The 6,295-nt window shown below is 52.3% G+C and overlaps 1 pseudogene; it reads right to left on the reverse strand.

Moving 5' to 3' along the window:
• Window positions 1–3,462: 3,462 nt before the first annotated feature.
• Window positions 3,463–3,581, reverse strand: LOC120618439 (uncharacterized; annotated as a pseudogene).
• Between the last annotated feature and the right edge of the window lie 2,714 nt (window positions 3,582–6,295).

The following is a 6,295-nucleotide window of genomic DNA, read 5'->3' on the forward strand; positions in this document are numbered from 1 at the left end:
ACCATCGCTTACAGGGCTCATTAATAAGCCAGTCCCTGGAAAAGAATTTGACCAAGAAACTCCCGGTCCGGCCACTTCTGAGGTCTCACCTTTTCTCACTGATTTGTCTAAAAACTGGGAACCATCTACTGTTAACCGGTGACATCTCCAACCCAGAACAAGTTTCAACACACCCATGCAGTTCCTTTCGTCCAGGCGGGAGGCGGCTAATCAGACTGACACACCTGAGAGGGTGTCTGTCACACGGCAACTGGCAGTGTCACGGGTCCCAGATCCACTCCAGATCACGTGTCTAGATGACCCCTTCACGGAGGCACCTGAAGTGTCCACCCAACTTGATCAATCAAAAGGAACCTCAGGGAGTCACCCCAACTGATAGAACCACCAGCTCATCAAAGAAGAGGAGGGACTGGAGACCACTTTGTCCCCTCCGAGATGGTCATGGTCAAAGGCGGGCCGAACTCACGTCCCCAGCTGCTCCCCCAGTGCCCTGTTCTCTTGCTACCAAATAACAAAACTCTTCTGTAATTTTTCTACATTATTCATGATGGAATCATGGCAGTACCTGCACGGTGGTTTTACGTGCTCTTCTAGAGAGGTTTCATGTACAAAATGTTCAGGATTTTGACACAAAGTAAAAATACTGTGAAACTGGAGATATTTCTTTAAATCATAAATGCAGAAATGTGTGAATTCTGAAGAGTTCAACCTCCAAGTACTTTTTTCCAGATTTTTCCTAAGCAAAACTGCTGTAGTTAAAATAACCAGAATCATACGTACCTCCAAATTTTGTAAATATTTCCAATTTACTGGATTCTTCTCCTCCAGTATTTGAAAAACGATTCTTTATGAGAACACAAGGAAAGGCTATCTGCGGGAGGTGTGAACGGCCACAGCTCACGGTTCGTAGCATGGGTATTACGCATTTTCGTGCCATGCAGAAATGGCCGACTTAAAAAGTATCACACATTCTACCGTTTCAGCGTTTACACACGCCACTGCCGACGCTCTCGGGAAACTCGTGGCTATCAAATAATTATTGCCCTGAAAGGATCTCCGTAGCCCAGGGCGATTTGTCGAACCAGAAATCCAGACGCCGTTGACCGAAAGTTGTCATAAATTCCTATTTTAGTAGATTCATTTTAGAGGCTTCTTTGGCTAATTCGGCTCACAATTTTAGGGTCATACATAGCAGATAACACAGCCCGAGGGAGCACAGGCCCCCGTCTGGGGCGTGTCGACGTAGATGCGGACGTAGTACAGAATTTCTCTGGCCTAGTCTTGGTGGGGACCCTGGTGACGATAGAAGATGAGGGTCAACAGCAGCCATCATCAGTGCAAGCGGAACCCTTGCACCCCTCCGCCGGAGAAAAACAGACCGCCCGAGACCGCGTGTGGCAAAGGCTGTGACCGCTCAGCCACTCATTCTACCATATTTGCTGTGCAGTAACATATGGGTCAGGCATCCGGGCTGAGAGACGAGGAAGGGAATGCACGGGGACATCGGAGAGGGTGCACCCACATCTCCCCGGGGAAGGGAATGCACGGGGACGTCGGAGAAGGTGCACCCACGTCTCCCCGGGGAAGGGAACGCACGGGGACGTCGGAGAAGGTGCACCCACGTCTCCCCGGGGAAGGGAACGCGCGGGGACGTCGGAGAAGGTGCACCCACGTCTTCCCGAGGTTGTTGAGACGAATCAGACATGGAGGGTTCGAGCGCCTGGACCGGCACAGAAGGCGAACCATGTGGCGCACACCTGCGGCTGCCATTCTGCCTTCTCTCCGTGGGGGGCAAGTCAGCTCCCCGGAGAAGCGACCACATCCGCGCCCCCATTCACTGACATGGCTTCCGTTTACGAGCCTGTCTCCCCACTAGGGTATTAACCCTCGCGGGAAGAAAAGAGGACCAAGGTCAGACCTGAAGGCGCCGGCTGCTCGAACGGCCCCCAAGCAGACAAAAACCGTTTGAGCCACATCAGCAGAACGAAGTCTGGCTGGTACCGCGAACATAAGCGAAATTTCGGTCGCTTTTTCTAAATGTCTCTGGCAATCGTAAAAGAGATTTAAGTCATCTTCCTGAAATGGTCTGAGGTGGTCACGCTCAGGAACCTCTGCCGTCTGGACGCCCCGTCTGGGATGAGACGTCACCGTGAAGGCTGCAGCTCCCCGGCTCTCCCTTTGCCAGCCGTCCTGGGGTGTCGCCCCCCAGCTTCAGAGCAGTTTGGGGTTTGAAAACCCTCAATGCAAACCGTACTTATGCGCACGAGAAATTCTTGTAGGTGCTGTTTTACTGATCCGCTGGCTTTAACTCTTACCGTTCCTGGATCTTCCGCACTTTAAGGGCGGACCGCATAGCCGTCATGACGTCACTGTGTTCCCGGACGCGTGGCAGGACTCAAAATATTCCAAATTCACAAATGAATTAGCACGACTCAACAGGGGGGCTTCATAGATCTTTTTAAAAGCACGTAAATTTTTAAAAATAGACGTTTTCTTTAATGCTATTTTATAATTTGGAATCCTAACAACACATTTAAGATATTACCCTCCAAATTTTGGGGGGGAGGTGGGAAGAGGTTAGAGGACTGATTTCTGGAACCTAAAAGGATCAGGATGTTTAAATATAAAAACGAAAAACGTAGGGAAAAATAGGTAAAGACGTGAAAGGGAGAAAAATTAATCTGGGGCCAGCCCCTCCGCCGTCGAATGGCGCACAGAGCCCCGAGACACGCAGAGACCACGCGTCCTTCCACTTCCTGATCCGATCCCCTCGGAAGACGTCAGAGGCTCCACCCCGCTCGGCCGCCAGGGGGCTTCGGGGCGAGGGGTGTGGGTTTCTAACGCCCCGGAGTAAACGCCCACGACCCTTAAGCTGAAACTTGCATCTCGTTCAGTCATGGGCCGTGCAGGTTCCAAGGCAGCAGGTAAGAGCTGGAGCCTGGCAAGTGCATGCACCATACCAGTTTCTCTCCGCTGAGAAGTCTTCACCAAGCAGCTACATTGCCCGCTGCAAGTCACGTGTTAAAATTCTGAATAAATTGACCTCCAAAATAGTGAAGATTAATCTAAGGATTTCCAATGTCAGTAGCTTTTTTAGCTGAGGCCACGACCCCTTCTGCTTGAATCGGTGCACACGTGCAGGGTTGCCGCTTCATATGCTAGATGTTTACTCTCAGACTTTCAATGTCCATCCAAGGAAGTTTAATTGCACCATATCCTCTTTAACGAAAAGGAAAATTTGATTTAAAACTGCTGAGTAGCACTAGAGTAACACACCCATCTGACTCTTGTTTTTTTATTTTAAATGAGGGTAGTTTCATTTATATCAAGCGTTTAAAAAATCCACATGCTGATAAGCATATAAGCTATTCTGTCCTGATGTTTTTTGAGCTGCTGGGGACAGTGACAGATCATTCAAAACCATACACTTTTATCTTTTTATGTTTATTTTTTTATTTTTTACGCCTACAGCACCTGGTCTTCCTAGGTGGTCTCCCGTCCAAGTACTAACCAGGCCCGACCCTGCGCAGCTTCCGAGATCAGACGGGATCGGGCACGTTCAGAGTGGCGCGGCCGTAGAAAACCATACACTTTTAAAATAACAAGTACTTATCCAGATTTTACTCCTTCCCCGCCGGATAGGCCAACACGCAGGACGACGGTGAGGATCGAAGCCAGTGATGAAGGCGAGAGCGATTTCTGCACTGGGAGTGGAGGAGCTCACACAGACGTATTTTTTAACGAATGTCAGCTCGGGAAAGAAGTCGCGACGTGAGTGACGTCATGTTTGTTGTGGGACTTTTATTACCCAAAGTCTCTCTTTTCGTGCTGTCCTAAATTTAAGGGCCTCAAACAATATGTCTTCCTCAACCTTCTATTTCCCACCATTTTCTTCCTTTCTCTTCTGCGTCCGTTTTTAACAGAAGACAAAACCCTTAAATATCTTTCGAAAATACTGCCGGGCTGCTTAGCAGGCTCTTTGGACCAATTTTGTTGACTGTAGAAACAGCTTAGGGGGAAGAAAAAAAAACTGCGTTTTGGAATCAATATTACAAAATCGACTGACCGCCTCTGAAACTTTGAAAGCTTGCCCGTAACCATTATGGTCGGAACAGCGCTGACTCACACCTTTCTTGAGGAACAAAGAAGCTATATGTTTTAAGGAGACACGGCTATTAGGTTTTTCCATAAATGTGGGTAGAACATCCATCTGGAAAAGTAAATAATCCAGCCTCCCCCAAACCGGTCATGCCACATGACGGGTCATTCTTCCAAGCCTCCAAAGAATTACCTTTTCAGGACCAGTTTAGGGGTGGAAATCTGCTATTGGTCGACCATTTGATCACCTTTTCTTTGGTGGAGACCTAGGACAGAGAAGAGCCACTTATGTTCCACGCACAGGTGGGCGGAGGTGACCGGCTCGGGGCCCCAGCTCTCTGGGAGTGTCGCACACCTGCGGCAGTTGAACAGGGAGCCGTGCGAGGCTGGAGCTGTGACAGTGGCCACATTTCAGGTCATCGGTGACCAGCTTTGCCGCTTCCAGACTGTTCTGGGCTCTCGTGGGAGGAAGCACAAATCGATTCATTTCGGGTTCGAGGTGGGTCAGAGAAAAGGCAACGAGGTGACAGTCACACCTGGATCAGAAGTCAGAGGAGCTTCGGCATCCCGGGAACGCCTGTGGACTCACGCGTCAGCATCGTGCGGCGTCCCTGTCCATCGTTGTCACGCTGCAACGCCTGGCGAGCGCCGGATTAAACCTACGTCGACCTCACCGTCTCATAAAGCAGCAGCTGCGCTCGCCACCGAAGAAAATCAAAGCGCCTGGGCCCTGGGAGAGGCTCTCGCTCTGGGGAAGAAGCGCCCTTCCTCAGCGCTTCAGTTTCTCAGTTCAGAAAACTGGTGACCAGATGCCACCACGTTCGAGGGGATTGTGAGACAGGGGGAAGACAACAGTACATTTCCAAATGTAACATGCGTGCCATCCACTGAGCGGCTCTTCAAAGTGCAGACGCCGGTTCCGCAGGTCCGGGCTGAGAGCGGAAACTCCGAACTTCTACCCAGCTCCCCGAAGACGCTGGTTCTATTGGTCTGGGGACCGCACCGTGAGCAGGTGACAGCTCCATTCCTAGGCAGATGGCTTTGCAAGGCCTGGAGGGTTACCTCAGCGGATGAGTTGGGGGCAAAGGGCTGGTGACTGACGACATTTCCAAGTGAAATAGAACGCCGATGTAAAATGACCACCAGGGTCAAATCACATTCATTCTTTTGTCAGAGACGAGACGGGGCAGCGAGCAGGCCCTGTGCGATTTTTCAGTGGGACTTCGTGGTGTGTGCCCAAGCTCAGCCTCCAGCTCGCTCCTGGCTCCCATTCGTTCGTGAGGGCTAGGGTGCACGACAGTTTTCACATCTGCTTCTACATTGCACCCGGACTTTCGAGAATGTTCTGAATTTCAAGGCTCTACCCCCGGTTCTACTCTAGCACACTTATTTCTGTGGAATCTGAAATCCTCGTGTTTGATCCAGAAAACACGGCCACCGCGTTAGGCGGTGCTCTGAGCAGCCTCACTGCTGAGTCCTGTTGGCCTGGAACGGGGGGCTGCAGGTGGCGTCCCCGCCCCCCGGGCCATCATGCCATCTCATGGCCGCACGGCCCCTGGAGACTCAAGGCCCTGGGCCCTCAGCGGTCAAGTGCAGAGAATGAAGTGGGGGAGGGGCACCGACCTGTGAGTGTGGACGTCACTGGGCCACCCGGGAGAACTCGGCACGCGGCTCCCCTAACTGCGGCGACCCCGGCCTGTTGGTGTGACGGGAGGGAAGGGAACACTGAGCATTCGCTCCGCGATGCCCCATGATCGATGGCTGAGCTCGCTGGGCTCGTGGGTGGAGGGGCGATGCGGTGGAAAGTGAGGTCTGGGGGGCCGCCAGCTCCCCTGGGCCAGGGCACCCTGAGCGCCCAGGGGAGGCTCGCGGGGGCCGGGTGTCACCAGGTGACCTTCAGGACAGTCCAGAGGAGAGAGGGCCCGGGTGATGCGGGCGTGGAGCTCCAGGACACAGCTCTCAGCTGCGCGGGAGCCGGGGAGGCGGGGCCGAAGGCCGGTCCGGTCCAGGGCCAGGGCCAGATACCGCCGGGACCCTGCTGACCGGGGGTGACTGTTAAACAAGCCCAACGATCCCGACGGAGGGTGTGTGTGCTTGTGCGTGTGCGTGTGCAAGTGTGTGTGGTGTATGTTTGTGTGTGTGATTATGTGTGGTGTGTGTGCATGTGTGTGGTTGTGTGTAAGTATGTGTGGTGCGT

The sequence above is a fragment of the Pteropus medius genome, unplaced genomic scaffold (assembly GCF_902729225.1).
Source record: "Pteropus medius unplaced genomic scaffold, Ma_sr-lr_union100, whole genome shotgun sequence".
NCBI classification, from domain to species: domain Eukaryota; kingdom Metazoa; phylum Chordata; class Mammalia; order Chiroptera; family Pteropodidae; genus Pteropus; species Pteropus medius.